The following is a 15,991-nucleotide window of genomic DNA, read 5'->3' as shown; positions in this document are numbered from 1 at the left end:
AAATACACCTATCTAGTACTAGATGGGACCCTCTTTTACCTCCAGAGTACTAACCAGTCACAACAGAATTCTGGACATGACCAGTAATTAAATCTTTGGACACAAAAACCCATTGATGAGCCAGCCCCCTCAAAACTAAATGACATTTCAAGGTGGAAAAAAACTTTTGAGAGCACAGACTGCTAGCTGCAGTTTTGCTTGCAAAGACTGCCTTCACTTGTGCGCGAGAGTTATTAATGTGGTCTTTGAGAAAACTCACGTGAGTACATTTTACTCATGTGGAGAGAATACTTGCCTGGAGTACATTTTGGTCAAATGGAGAGAATACTTGAACAGTTGCCTTTTGCTAGCGTGCAAGGTCTAGTTTTTGTCCTTGTGAGTTTTGTCACTGATTTGCCGACATACTTGCAGGCCTCTTTTGAGACGAATTAACAATATAATTTTAATGCCTCAAATCAAAGGGCAAATCTTGTCCCAAAAATTGTGTCAATTAGAAATGTTTCTCAGAGATTATCACTAGGGCTGGGATGAAATCTAAGAGGGTGAGAGGGTGTTTTTAATTCATCCAATTGGACTGCGTTTATGCGCTCGCCATGTCTTGCGTCAATTTGAGATGTTCTATTTATCAAATAAATTAACTGGCTAGTGTTTGTTTAAAATGAATTGTTTAAGCCTAGTGTGGGACAGTGCTGAAACTGAACATAAGGGCAACAGAATATACACGGAGGGGATTCTGACTACCAAGCCTAACAAACTGCTTCAAGCACCTTAGCCCCTAATATGAGTGTACATTTTGAATTTGATTTTCAGAAAACAATTAAAAAAGAGTGAGGAGCATGTTTTGTTTTCTGCATTTCTTATCTCAAAAAGGAAATTTGACTGACAGCCATGTACAAGGAGGCATGCAACCGTCAAAATTATCATTTGTTTCAATGAAAACTTTAATCGTGTTTGAAGAAGCACTTTGCTGATTTAACACCACCTGCATGGCCAGCATACACTGATTAGTACTTAATGAGGCATTTTACAACCTCATCCTCCCACAGTCATTCAGGCTGCACTCTGAGTCACAATAGGCCTCTTACCCAAGACATTTACAGGCTTGATTCTTGCACCTTACCCTTTTTAGAGAGTAAGCCATCCTCTCAATCCCATAAATTGGAATGTAATTTGAGTGTTTATAATCTGAAAGGTAGAGCAATCAAGACTTTACAGCCAGGCCTTGAAAAGTCACACTGCAATCAGTCTGTATTGTGTGTATTGGCATTGTAACCATACCAGCAGCTCCTCCTGTGCTTAAAGTTCAGGCATGCAGTGCTTTTGTTGTAAGGGAATGAGCTCAGGAAGCAGGATCAGATGAGCCAGTTGCCCATTCACTCCCCTTTGTTTCAAGGTCTCAGGTTCTGCAGTTGCTGCCAGGTGATAAAGCTGGACCAATGCCTCTAATGCTCCACCTGCGATATTTCTAATAAAAATTCTTTGTTTTTGTGTGGCAGCTGTGGCCAGTAGCTCGCCTGGGCAATCGGCGACTGGGTCAGGCAGGAAATGGGAGGGTCGGATAAACTGGATAAGGTTCTACGTTCATCACTGTCTATTGACCCTTACTGGTCGATCCGGCACCCATAGATTGTAGGCGAAGCCACAGTCTTCCTCTGACTCTGCTTTGTAAAGAAGTTGCTGGCGACACTGTGTTTCACAGGAGAACAGTGGGCATCTACACTCTCCCTAATTGGCAGTGGGGTTTGCAGCATATATGTGGCTGTGGTTGCTGACGCATTTCAAATTGGGGTGGCAATTGGATATACTCAGCCCCATGTTGGGTGCCAAATTTATATATAAAAAATGGAGAGTCCAATCAATACGTTTGTTTTTTCTGTCAACATAGTGCTCTGCTGCCACCATGTGGAAAGATTATGTACTATATGTTTGAATTTTACACACATAATTCTGCAACTATATATATACTATATATACGACTCTAGTTATCTCCGGTGTTTTTCTTTTTATAGAATTTTATTACTGCTAATTATTATATTATTACACTACTACTATACAAATGATTTCAATAATTCAAGTGTATCAATTTAAATTAGGATGTTATTGCATTGTTTGCATAACGTTTGCGAAAATAGTTATTTCACACTATGTCTTACTCTCAACCTTGTGTTGCAATGTCAGTGATCCATTCAGCTGTTTCAGATCTAAGAGACTGTTCCATCACCTTAGAAATTGAGTTTCCAAGTTTCCTGTATGTGGTGAGTTTGCTGACATTTTCTCTTCAAGTGATCGCCAGGGCATTGAGAGTGGCACGTCACTGAATTGCAGTTCTTTACATTATTAAGACTGAATGTGTCAACTTGTTGTGCCCTGGAGATTCCCTATGTGGATGGACGTGTTACTGGCAGCAAACCTTCAACATAAAAAGAGTGTTTGTGCTCAATCGCATTTTTTCATTTGGTCTCCCTGTTGCTCTGTTAACTAAAGAAAATGTAACAAAGACCCAAGAATCGCCAATATGAGCATTATAATATCACCTGCATCAAGCTGATACTATATTACAGGGAGATTTTTTCATTCGCATCAAAATCATTTGATTCAGCGTTCTCTTGAGAGCTAATGAGTGGGTGCATCTTGATCAGCTGACTTGGAGAACATCACTTTTTCATATGCCTTGTAAATGAGCTAATTAATAATTAATTAAATAGTCTATTGTATGTGGGTGAATAGCCTGCATCAGAAAAGAATCAACATAAAATTCAGCTCTCATTATTTTAATGCACTACCTATGCGAGTGGATGGAGTGGACACTTGCGTTCACCATCAAGAGTTGAAGCTCGTCGATTTTTGAGCTTGAGCTTGGGCTATGGAGCTCCTTTCATTGATTGCGAATGCGGAATTCCCCGGTTAATGGGAACGGTCAAGGCAATGCTCAATAAATGCAGTGCTCAGCAAGCTCAGTGGAGCAGGGGGTAAGCATGCTCCTGCTGTCTTCATTAGCATTTGTCACCTTCTTTGCATAATGTCCTTCAGAAAACTGTCATTTCCGATGGGAAGGGGGGAGGGGGGGGGGTTATACTGAAACAAACGATGAGGTGCCAAGGTCACCTAGAAGAGGTTGTATGAACTGATACCTTCCAAGCTCCCAGACTGCTTTTAAATAGCATAATACCTTCTGTAAGGAACAAAAAACAGGGTATCTGGTTTCACATTTCTTTCATGCAGTGTGAGAAAATAGCAGCCAGTTCAGTTTTAATGGTTTTGTTCAAAAATCAATTTTCCTGGATTATAAAGTATCCAGAGATGTCAGTGTGGATTGGTACTTAAGGACTTTAAACACACCCATCTCTTCATGTGATGAGCTCATCTCGATTTCAACATTGAGCATCTCTACCTCATGACCTCATCTTGCTTTAACACATAAACATCTAAACCCCATTGAAAAACTGTGAGGTGAGCTTGGAGAGGCGGATTGGTCTCGCCTGCGCCGGCTGGTGGAGAGAGCACAAGCACCTGGGCTGCGTTAGCTGATCAGCCCAGGTGCTTAAAGGTGTGCTGCTCTCCACAGTGCAGGGCCGAGACCAGGAGCCAACACCGAGAGCGCAGTTGTGATTTTTGTTTCGTTTTATTTTGAGCACTAAAGACTGAAAAGAAAGGAATCCTCAGCTGAGATGCTGGAGGAGCTGGACCTGGCCGGGAAGGCAGGTCAGCTACAGAGCAGGAAACTGAAAAGCTGCTGCTCTGTTTGACTTTCTTTTGTCTTTGTTATTTTAGTTTCTTGTTTTAGTTCATTCTTTTTGCCCGGATCCCGTGAGGGAGAAGGGTGAAGGTGTCCGTTTATTTTATTTCATGTTTGTGTGGGTGCACTCCCCCTCTCCATGCGTCAGACAACGGTGTTGCCCGGTACTGTCCCTCCCCGGGGTGTCACGCTTGGCGTGTGACAAAGTGTATTTGCTAAGATAGCAATAATGTACCTATGGCCTGCAAATGTTACTTATTCCACACACAATTTCGTGTTTATATCCCAGTTCTAACTAAATGTGCAGAATAGCTGAATACCAAACGAGGAAACACAAACAAAACACAACAAAATAGCTGCACTACGGAGTACAATATGATGCTCTCACACGTCAAGGGGTGCACTAAGTGTGGAAGCTCAATTTAACACTGCCTAATTACGGTTACCATCTATATGGAATCATTCATGTTGCTAAAAATGTGATTTGCAATATCTCTGACCACCTCACCTCCTCGCTTCACGTTTTGCTCGAGGATGCGTCCTCAATGGGGGTGTGGGTGGGGTTGAGGATGGAGGAGGAGACAAACACAGAGTCTAGAAGGGCCGCAAAAAACCTGCATAGTACAGTATATCTTCAACTTCTTCTCAGGCTTAGGGTTTCCTGTTTACCTGGGATATAAAATTAGGTAACACGCATGTAGAATCTATGTGTCACCCATCACCATGGGAAAGGTATGGTTCAATAATTATTGATATTGTTCAAAGTGAGTGTTCAATGACTGCCATTAGTGACTGATTCAACATTCTACTCTTGTTTTTGAGAGTCTGTAATAAAAGTTCTTTGAGCTTTATTTCAGTGTTTCATTTGAGATCATTCTCTTATCTAACCTTCCTACCACTGAAGAGACCTCCTATAGCGGATGATAAATCTAAGCACAACAGGGATGCTGAAACTTCAAGGCCTAGAAACAGGCTTGGGGCAAATTTCGGTATTTTTAGAATTAAAATAACTACAAAGTAAATTATAATATGCTTAAGAAATACAGCAGCAGTCTTGTGAAGATTGTCAGGTGAATTTATGTTTTAATTGCGCATGTCTAAGCTTGAAAGCTATTTAATTGCCGCTAGCTAACGGTAGGCCTACCAATCCACCTCATTCTGCGACAAGTTCCGGGTGAAAATGGGTCCTGCAAATACTAACTTTATGGGTTATTGTAATATTGCAGTGTCGGTAGTCCCCATAAATAAAACCCATTTCTTGTAGGCTAGGTCTCTTCATTTTTTGGGCAAAGAAAAAAGCGTATTGCTTTCTCTTCATCCAGGGAAGGGGCAATGCTTAGGCATTTTCAATTTACAGTAGTTTGCCTTACCTGCACAAAATGGCAGGGATTAAGAAAGCAGACATGTTGTAGAGCTGTGTTCAGCTATGTCTCAAGCCCCTGGTGAGCAGATTTTAGGTTTCTGAGGCGGCCCTGTTTCAACTCAAACATCCTCAGCACAACAAGACCAGGTCAAAACCTAGCATATGGCTCGACCTCTCTGGCCGACCAATGGTGTAACTTCATAACTCGGCCGACCAATGGTGTAACTTCATCACTCACTCAGTCACAGACATTCGCGTTTGTAGGGCTCGCCCCGCTGTTGCGGTCCAGCCAAAAAGCTGATGGAAAAAGATTTCTTATTGGTCTGAACAATGATCACTTCTTAGACTTGTGCCGTTTCTTTGTGCTCAGAATAACTATATACTCACCTGAATCACTAACCTTGGGGCTGTCTCTTTGAAGAGTTGATTTCCTTTGCTTGCCAAGGCTGTCCATCTGTTTGATGAAGCAGGATATAATGTAATTCAGCGTTCCTGTGCAGGAGTGTGAAGCAGCCTTTGCCAGTGTTGATATTTTCACATTTAAATGTAATAGTCAGAATAGAGCAATGCAACACCTCATTTGAGTAAGTGCTCGTGCATTCTTTGCAGACTTTGAAAGGCCAGACTGTGATTATACATAATGACATGGTAACTATGAACAAGCACTTATCAAGCACGCAAGCACACAAAATCCCACCCTGTTATATGATTTTGCTGCCTGAATACTGTGCATTAAGAACACACTGCAGTTTTTTTAAATGATGTGGATATGCAGTTCAGTGCCATTGTTCCACGCAGGCAGTGAATCACATCTTCCAAGGGGGCATGAGGACACCTCCGTAGTGCTGCGACCTTACGGTGGGAGGTTCTGTCTGCCACTAGGAACCTGGGAGCTACGCAGGCAGGGATCTCGCTCAGACTAACCTGGTCCTCCAGGTCGAGTGTTGATCCCAGGGCTGGCAAACCCCAGCCTTTTAAAAAGTCATATTTCTATGGAAACCGCATTGAACCATCACTATTTCCGCTGAGAGACCTTCTCGTTGTATGACCGTTTCCTGATGAAACCCCTTGCCTTCAGAAACTCGAGAGATGGTCTGCTGGTGCCAAAACTGAAGACTCGTATTAGAGTGTGGAAGTTTAGTGTACTGTTTCATTTTTAGATTAGATTTTTAAGAGACAATTACAAGCAGAGAAGATCAGATTTTCAGCTTTTACTCAAAACTTTCTTCCTTTTGAGTATTTAGCAACTGTAAATTCCTTAAACTTCCTTAAAGACTAAGATTGGACTATATAATATTTTTTAGCATTTGTACTATGGAATTCACAGTCTTGACTTAGTTTTTCCACAATTTTAAATGAGTAATCACGTGTTTTCAAAAGTTCCTGTGGCTTCAATTACGTTTTAGGGCTCAACTTAGGGTTAGGGTTAGGAAAACGATAAGTCTGAGGGTCGAGGCAAGTTTACGGCTGTGTTCAGCAGGTTAAAGAAAGGTTGGGACATTGGTTCTTTTTTGATTTTGGACGATCCAAAAATTTTGTATATACTAGTATAGGTACCTATGACCATAACAAGATATGGAATATCTGCATATTTTTTCAGGGAAAACATTTTTTTTTTAAGGCCTCAAATATATTTTTAGCATTTCTACTATGGTTTTCAAAGTCTTGACTTAGTTTTCCCACAATTTTAAATGAGTAATCACGTGTTTTCAAAAGTTCCTGTGGCTTCAATTACGTGTTAGGGCTCAACTTAGGGTTAGGGTTAGGAAAACGATAAGTCTGAGGGTCGAGGCAAGTTTACGGCTGTGTTCAGCAGGTTAAAGAAAGGTTGGGACATTGGTTCTTTTTTGATTTTGGACGATCCAAAAATTTTGTATATACTAGTATAGGTACCTATGACCATAACAAGATATGGAATATATACATATTTTTTCAGGGAAAACATTTTTTTTTAAGGCCTCAAATATATTTTTTAGCATTTGTACTATGGAATTCACAGTCTTGACTTAGTTTTTCCACAATTTTAAATGAGTAATCACGTGTTTTCAAAAGTTCCTGTGGCTTCAATTACGTTTTAGGGCTCAACTTAGGGTTAGGGTTAGGAAAACCATAAGTCTGAGGGTCGAGGCAAGTTTACGGCTGTGTTCAGCAGGTTAAAGAAAGGTTGGGACATTGGTTCTTTTTTGATTTTGGACGATCCAAAAATTTTGTATATACTAGTATAGGTACCTATGACCATAACAAGATATGGAATATCTGCATATTTTTCAGGGAAAACATTTTTTTTTTAAGGCCTCAAATATATTTTTTAGCATTTGTACTATGGTTTTCACAGTCTTGACTTAGTTTTCCCACAATTTTAAATGAGTAATCACGTGTTTTCAAAAGTTCCTGTGGCTTCAATTACGTTTTAGGGCTCAACTTAGGGTTAGGGTTAGGAAAACGATAAGTCTGAGGGTCGAGGCAAGTTTACGGCTGTGTTCAGCAGGTTAAAGAAAGGTTGGGACATTGGTTCTTTTTTGATTTTGGACGAGCCAAAAATTTTGTATATACTAGTATAGGTACCTATGACCATAACAAGATATGGAATATATACATATTTTTTCAGGGAAAACATTTTTTTTTAAGGCCTCAAATATATTTTTTAGCATTTGTACTATGGAATTCACAGTCTTGACTTAGTTTTTCCACAATTTTAAATGAGTAATCACGTGTTTTCAAAAGTTCCTGTGGCTTCAATTACGTTTTAGGGCTCAACTTAGGGTTAGGGTTAGGAAAACCATAAGTCTGAGGGTCGAGGCAAGTTTACGGCTGTGTTCAGCAGGTTATAGAAAGGTTGGGACATTGGTTCTTTTTTGATTTTGGACGAGCCAAAAATTTTGTATATACTAGTATAGGTACCTATGACCATAACAAGATATGGAATATTAGCATATTTTTCAGGGAAAAATTTTTTTTTAGGCCTCAAATATATTTTTAGCATTTGTACTATGGAATCACAGTCTGACTTAGTTTTTCCACAATTTTAAATGAGTAATCACGTGTTTCAAAAGTTCCTGTGGCTTCAATTACGTTTTAGGGCTCAACTTAGGGTTAGGGTTAGGAAAACGATAAGTCTGAGGGTCGAGGCAAGTTTACGGCTGTGTTCAGCAGGTTAAAGAAAGGTTGGGACATTGTTCTTTTTGATTTTGGACGACCAAAAATTTTGTATATACTAGTATAGGTACCTATGACCATAACAAGATATGGAATATTCATATTTTTCAGGAAAACATTTTTTTTTAGGCCTCAAATATATTTTTAGCATTTGTACTATGGAATTCACAGTCCTGATTAGTTTTTCCACAATTTTAAATGAGTAATCACGTGTTTCAAAAGTTCCTGTGGCTTCAATTACGTTTAGGGCTCAACTTAGGGTTAGGGTGAGGAAAACGATAAGTCTGAGGTCGAGGCAAGTTTAACGGCTGTGTTCAGCAGGTTAAAGAAAGGTTGGGACATTGGTTCTTTTTTGATTTTGGACGAGCCAAAAATTTTGTATATACTAGTATAAGGTACCTATGACATAACAAGATATGGAATATTGCATATTTTTTCAGGGAAAACATTTTTTTTTAGGCCTCAAATATATTTTTAGCATTTGTACTATGGAATTCACGTCTTGACTTAGTTTTTCAAATTTTAAATGAGTAATCACGTGCTTTTCAAAGTTCCGTGGCTTCAATTACGTTTTAGGCTCAACTTAGGGTTAGGGTTAGGAAAACGATAAGTCTGAGGTCGAGGCAAGTTTACGGCTGTGTTCAGCAGGTTAAAGAAAGTTGGACATTGGTTCTTTTTGATTTTGGACCAGCCAAAAATTTTGTATATACTAGTATAGGTACCTATGACCATAACAAGATATGGAATATTCATTTTTTCAGGGAAAACATTTTTTTTTTTAAGGCCTCAAATATATTTTTTAGCATTTGTACTGTGGAATTCACAGTCTTGACTTAGTTTTTCCACAATTTTACATGAGTAATCACGTGTTTTCAAAAGTTCCTGTGGCTTCAATTACGTTTTAGGGCTCAACTTAGGGTTAGGGTTAGGAAAACGATAAGTCTGAGGGTCGAGGCAAGTTCACGGCTTTGTTCAGCAGGTTAAAGAAAGGTTAGGACATTGGTTCTTTTTTGATTTTGGACGAGCCAAAAATTTTGTTTATACTAGTATAGGTACCTATGACCATAACAAGATATGGAATAACAGTACTGTGAAATTTGTCCTGTTGTATGGCTCAGAGTGCTGGTGTGACATTAAGACTGACATGTCGAAGATAGAAGCTTTCCATAACAGATGCTTCAGATTTATTTGCTGTATCCTCTGGCCCAATAGAATATGAAACGGATCTTTCTCAAAACCTGGCTGCCAAAGTGTAATTAGTGAGCTGAAATTTTGAAACATTCCCTGGCTGGTTGGAGCAACAGCAATTCCCCAAGATTGCACTCCAATGGACACCACCAGAAAGGAGAAAACCAAGAAGACCAAAGACAACATGGAGAAAAACCGTGGGGAGATGGGTCTCACAGGGAGTGAGGCGCAACATGCTGCCAAAGATAAGAACAACTACTGTAGAAAAGCCTTGTTGCGGCCTTATGTGTGGCACAAGATGAAGAGTATAAATAATAAAAAATAAGATAACATGAACAGTTCCTGAGACTTAGAATAAGACCAAAGTTTTTGTCTGCATATTTCATTCAGGGACTGTGAAACACAGGTCTGGGTTTTTTATTTATTTTTTTTTTTTAAAGAGTTTTCAGGCCATTTACAGACTGCCAGGCATCTTTATTTCCAAACGGTCTCAAATATTGGTTGCATCAGAACTGAAGATCCCATATCTGTAGGATTAAGATAAAGATAAGGCAGTGGACAGGGATGTATAAACACAGTTTTAACATTTTTCAAAGCTTCTCCGTAATGTTCACCTGCCAGACTTCTGTAAAGTAGAAAAACAACAACTGGAAGAACAGGGCAGTTGTCTGTTACTATATTCAAAACCATTAGTTCTATGTAATCAGACTTTTCTTTGTTATCAGTTATTAACATAAATGTTGAATAATTGTTTCCATACCCAGGAAATAAGATCTGTTGTATATTATATATTTTGAAACTTACATGCAGTGCACTGTGTATTTCAGTCTAAATTTGACAAACAATTATCAGTAAATATTTTGTAATGCACTCTTGTCAGACGTAGCCCCCTTCAAAGGACCACCACATCCAGATCTTAAATTAATATGACTGTCTGTGGAGACCATCTGACTGTTTACTAGTCTGTTTCGGACTTGAGTCTGTGTGACTAAGTGTCCGTGGAATGAATGTGTCTTGTTTTGCTGTGCACACTGTAATCTGGTTGGATGTGCCAAATTCAGGCACACTGATATTTAGCTAATGGGTGCAGCAACAAGGTCACAGACAGTAAAGTGGAAATGAGACGGTTTCAGATTGCCTTTGCCAGGCCTAGCTAGCTCACTGGGCACAGAAATAAAATAACTTGGAAGTCTACGAAGATTCAAGTTTTCTCTTTTGGATATTTAAAATATAATTTCCATTCCTTCAACAAATTATCTTGAGAACTGTCATTTCAAGCCAGGACATACTAGCTTGCCTACCGACTGGCTTTGGAAAATTTTTTTGATGAGTTTATTTTCCAATTTGAAAAACTGCCTACCTTCATGGGATTTGTTAACTGAGAGGTTGTGTATTTCTTAGATCCACAGTTTCCCTCCTGAATATAGGCAGGTCTGTGGAGTTGTGGGTCTCCAGCAGACTGATAGCGAAGAACCGGAGGGCTGCCAGCGGCTAGATCTGGATAAGCGCCATGAGTAAATATGCTCCAGGGCACTGGTATGCTACAGTTTGGTGATGAGAGGGCAGATATGAAATGAAGACAGGCTGATGAGGTGTCGGCGAGACAATCTGTGGACTTTGTCATTGAAAGGTCACCTCGCAGTGATATACAGGTAGCAAACACGATTGAGACGGTTAAAGGTCTTGGTGCTTCGACAATGGTGTGGCCATTGTGGAAGCAATTTCAGCCATTTGTCTCAATGATACTGAGTGATCATCTTCACCGCATATTGATTAATTTAATTCAAATCACAAATTTGTGGGACATTCTACAGCAGTGCCTGAGAATGATTTCAATTTCCACACAGGTGTTGTATGCCTCCAGATGCTGGGCCATTGTGCATACAAGCTGTACTGCCCACACCCGGGGGCCCGACACCCCATTAAATGACTTAACACTGGCATTTCCAGTACTTGGGTGCCTGTAGGAAACACCTCACCGCTCAGATTGCTGTACCACTGGTAATGCCATTACTTCTGTGTCCATTACTGTTGTCTCCTGAAACAGCATCCACAGATGTTTCTCGCATGTAGTATTAAAACTGGTTCCGGGCCCTCTTTGTTACAAGTAATTTTATACATAAAATACTTATCTGAAATGTGCAGTTGTATTTCTTAATTTGATGGCATGTGGAGGGATAAATTTATTTAGCATTTTTAGTCTCATTGTTTCTCACCGATACTGGTCATTTTCCTGTGGATTTTTCACCCTGTGAGAGGTGTTGGTGAGTGCCCTAGAAGAGCTAGAACAAGTCTGTAGAGTGCTTTAGCCAAATTAGGGGCCAAATTAAGATTGACACACTATTCATTCTCCAGAATGTGCACTGGGCCCAGCCAGGCATGATTAATTGGTCTTAATAGCCTTTTCTTTTCCATTGGTGTGTTTGCGCATCACCCATTCTGCAGGAATGTTGCTTCAGACTGATCGGCTCATTACTCGCTTTTTTTCGTGCAGCTTTTAACCGTGCAGCGGTTTCAATAATTTACAGTGTGAGCTATAGGTATAATGATTAGGGAACTGGGCTTGCAACTCAAAGGTCGTGGGTTTGAGTCCCATCTGCAATGCTGCCTTTGTACCCTTGAGCAAGGTACCTCGAAACCACATGTATAATTGATTGTATGTATAAATGGAACTAAGTTTCTCTGCGTAGGAGCATCTACCAAATGCTAACATAAAAATGTATGAAAGGCCTTTTATGTTCACCTTTAGTGCTTGTGTAATTTCCCAATAGCAGCTAAAGGCGGTTTACTGTCAAAAATATCTGTGTGTGTGTGTGTGTGTGTGTGTGTGCGCGCTTGTACATGTGTGTGTGGGTCCATTGTCATCCCTCCATGTTTAAATATGCAGTAGACAGCCTATACTAGATGTCAGAAATCCTGATGAACCTGAGTGATGTGCCAAAAGCTGTGGCAGCCATAGCAACTGCTGTCCTGATTGGCTATGAGTCCTGATCAGTTGTCTTGACTTCTGGAAAAGGTTACTTCATATTATGGTATGCATTTTAGTGACACAGCACTGTTAGACTGATCATTGTGTGTTAACTTCCTTTATGAGCACTGCATAAGTGTTAGCTATCTCTCTTATCTCTGCATGGGCGTGTTAACTACCTCTGTCAGTACTGCATGAGTATGTTAGCTATCTCTCTCAGCACTACACAAGTGTGTTGGCATTGGCTGCCTCTCTCAGCATTGCATGAGTGGGCTGGCTACTTCTCTCAACACTGCATGAATGGCTGGGTCTCCTTGTGCCCATGACTTTTTTCCCTTCTTTGTGTGAAATGGGGTCAGTAGGGACAAGATGCACAAAAATAAAAGCTTGTTCTGATAAAAAGTTTCAAATGTAAAAAGGAATAAATCAAATAAATGTGAGTGATTCATCTTGCTGTAGAAGTCACTTTACCTTAGAATACAATTCACTCACACTTTCACTCTCCCTGCAGCTGCATATTTTAATGAGGCCATTTAAGCTCTGTGCACGGAATGTTGTTTGGGATTTAATTGGAGCCATGAAAGGGAATTTCCTGTGGAAAACAATGGGGGAGGTAGGTGGGTGTAGAAAGGCCTAGCTCTCCAGACAGCTCTCATGTAAGCTGTATATTTGTAATGCTTCAAATTCATATCAACATTCAGAGCTAATTGTTCATATATATCTTTGCTGGAATTTCATTATGTGTATTGAACAGTAATTGTATCAAACACTGTGTGTTTCTTCTTTAGCTATATATGTACTGTATATGGGCTTCAACAATAATCTTAGATTTCCATTTTTTGAACCGTTGTCATCTCTGGGGTCAGTGGTTTAGATATTAGTGTGAGAAGGTAAATTGAAGCCTGAGATAAGAATGAAATGCCTGTAATGTAATGTAATGAAATACTAGCCATCTTTGGCTGCCACAGAAAATATTTAATTTGTCACTGATAATAACATAGACTGATGGCGTGTTAATGACTGTCACCTACTTGTGCAGACAAGAGCCTTGCAAACTGAAGCTTTAATTAGTCCCCGCTCTAAAAAAATTTGCAATGCACACACAATGTAACATACAAATGAGTGAGAATGATAAGACTGTAGCTTGACAAGCAGTACCAGACAAAGAGAATTACATGTGCATCCCTGGGAAATGCCTCTCCTCAAGAGCTTCAAGGCAGTAGTGCTGGGGAACCAGTCATGTCTTTTCTCCCTCTTCTGCAAGCAGGGCTGATGCAGAGGGAGGGTACTTTCCTGTTTCCTCATTTTGATCATCAAAGTCACCTGACTGCCACCAACCTCACTAGACCCTTTGTGCTGCTCTGTGAGGCTGTGTGATGATCTATGAGGCTGCGTGCTGCTCTATTGATGCTAATATTTGTTGCTCTGTGGCTGCTTTTGCAACATTTTATCTAAACGCACATCTTGGGTGCAGTTTGGGTAGCTCGTCAATTTAAATTGAAATGCAGATTTGGAAAACTACCCCAAAACCTCGTTTATACATTTTAAAAAACTTTTCTTGCACCAATTTTATGAGTTTTGCCCATCCCTAGTTCTGTCCTTTCACTAGATTTTATTTAGACTACCTGCTGCATTTGCACTCAAGCTATATATCTGTTGCTAATGTTGTTACTGCTGTAAATGTTTTGTTACTTTTTTAGAATTGTGTTGTAAATGTTTAACATTTGCTATTCCATTTATGATATTGTTCTGGCAATGAGTTATTATTTCTTTATCACTTTACAGGCAGTTGAATCATCATTTTAAGTTTCACATGGACCGTAACCCAATCACATTTTTTGTCATGTGAAAATGTTCAGTATGGCCCCCTTATGGCGGGAGATGGTACAGCAGCGACCACACAAATTCAGCATTTTGAATTGGCAGCTCCCTCCAACCCCCTGCAATGTTATTTGTCAATTGGCCAGTAATACCGCAGTAAAATCATCCATTTAGGCCTAATCCCTACTGATTTTACTTATCGGTTTCAGTATTCAGTATTGCATGGCCATGTTTAAACAAAGTCGTGAACGGAGTGTGGCACAGTGGGTAAGGAACTGGGCTTGTAACCGAAAGGTCGCCGGTTCAATTCCCGGGTAAGGACACTGCCGTTGTACCCTTGAGCAAGGTACTTAACCTGCATTGCTTCAGTATATATATCCAGCTGTATAAATGGATACAATGTAAAAAGTTGTGTAAGTCGCTCTGGATAAGAGCATCTGCTAAATGCCTGTAATGTAAAGCAGTGGTCGCACTGGTGTCTTTGAAGCGCAGAACATTTCAAAAATCGTTTTATGTTTTAATTTACTCATGTTGAGCAAGCTAGCTAGAGCGTGACATCTTGTTTTGTCTTTCACTTTGAATCTTGCAGCGCTATCAACTGATGTGCAAATATTATGATCGATAAACTACACAAATGTCAGAGACCAAAAGACGATTGGCTCAAAGAAACAGTAGTAATTTGTTGTGGTTCAAGCCTGGGTCATTGGCCTTTGTAATCTTTAAAAAATAGCTTGGAATGTCTGTGTTTATAGAACGCTGTGTAATTCTTCCTGTGTTTTGGATGTCTTCGCTGTGTAAAAAACAGAGAATCCTTCATTATGGTGACCACTGCAAAGGATCTTCACCTGTTCAAAATCGGTTTTGCCTGTTTTAAGGTTTCCTTTAGGTCATGCACACTGCCTCCTGAACTCAGATAATGTTGTACTGTACTGAGTTTTGGTGAGAGAGTTGATATTGTTTAAAATGAAAGGATGTGAATGTTCTATGAATACTGTTTTAAATGGTTGTGCTGCTCACTGTAGGCACAACTGGTTTAATGTGGAATATGAGGGGAATTGTATTGTATTGAACATTTTCCATTTACATAACATGGCAGCTGTAAGCAATACATACAGATGATACATCTATATGCACATAACCTACAGTATACATAAAAATTGCAAGGTAGAAAAATACAAGCATGTCAGTTTTGATGGTGCCAACATAGTTGTTATGAATAATTTCAAGATATGGCCAATTTGTATTCATTCATGCTACATGACCTAGAAGAATAATTTATGAAAATGTCATTTATTTTCTCCTCTTTCTATCACACACAATTATTGTGTTTTTAAGAGGGCACTCTCCCCACTTTCAACGTTTTTTGTTGAAGACATTTCCCAACCGCTTTCAATTAATTATACAAGTATTTAATGAATATTCTAGGATACACTGAAGTGGCTGGTATAATCTATTGAACCTTTTTCTTGCACTCATATGTAAGCACCAGGAAGAAGCCAATGGTTGGTGCTATAAAAAGCATTGTTGCTTGATGGAGCTCATTATTCATTTGGCTCATTTGTATGCAACCTATAATTACTGTGATTAACATCTGTCCAATTGTTTCCAGCAATCAGAAATGGCTTTCATTATACTTCTCTGTATGACAGCAAAGCACATCCAAAGCCATTACTGACCCACTAAAACATTTTTTTATGAATGCAAATATAAATGTGTAAGAATTTAAATTCTTATCAGTGCAATCAGGGTTTTATCCTTT

Source organism: Anguilla rostrata, chromosome 9, assembly GCF_018555375.3.
Source record: "Anguilla rostrata isolate EN2019 chromosome 9, ASM1855537v3, whole genome shotgun sequence".
NCBI classification, from domain to species: domain Eukaryota; kingdom Metazoa; phylum Chordata; class Actinopteri; order Anguilliformes; family Anguillidae; genus Anguilla; species Anguilla rostrata.
Note: the sequence above shows the minus strand (reverse complement) of the source record.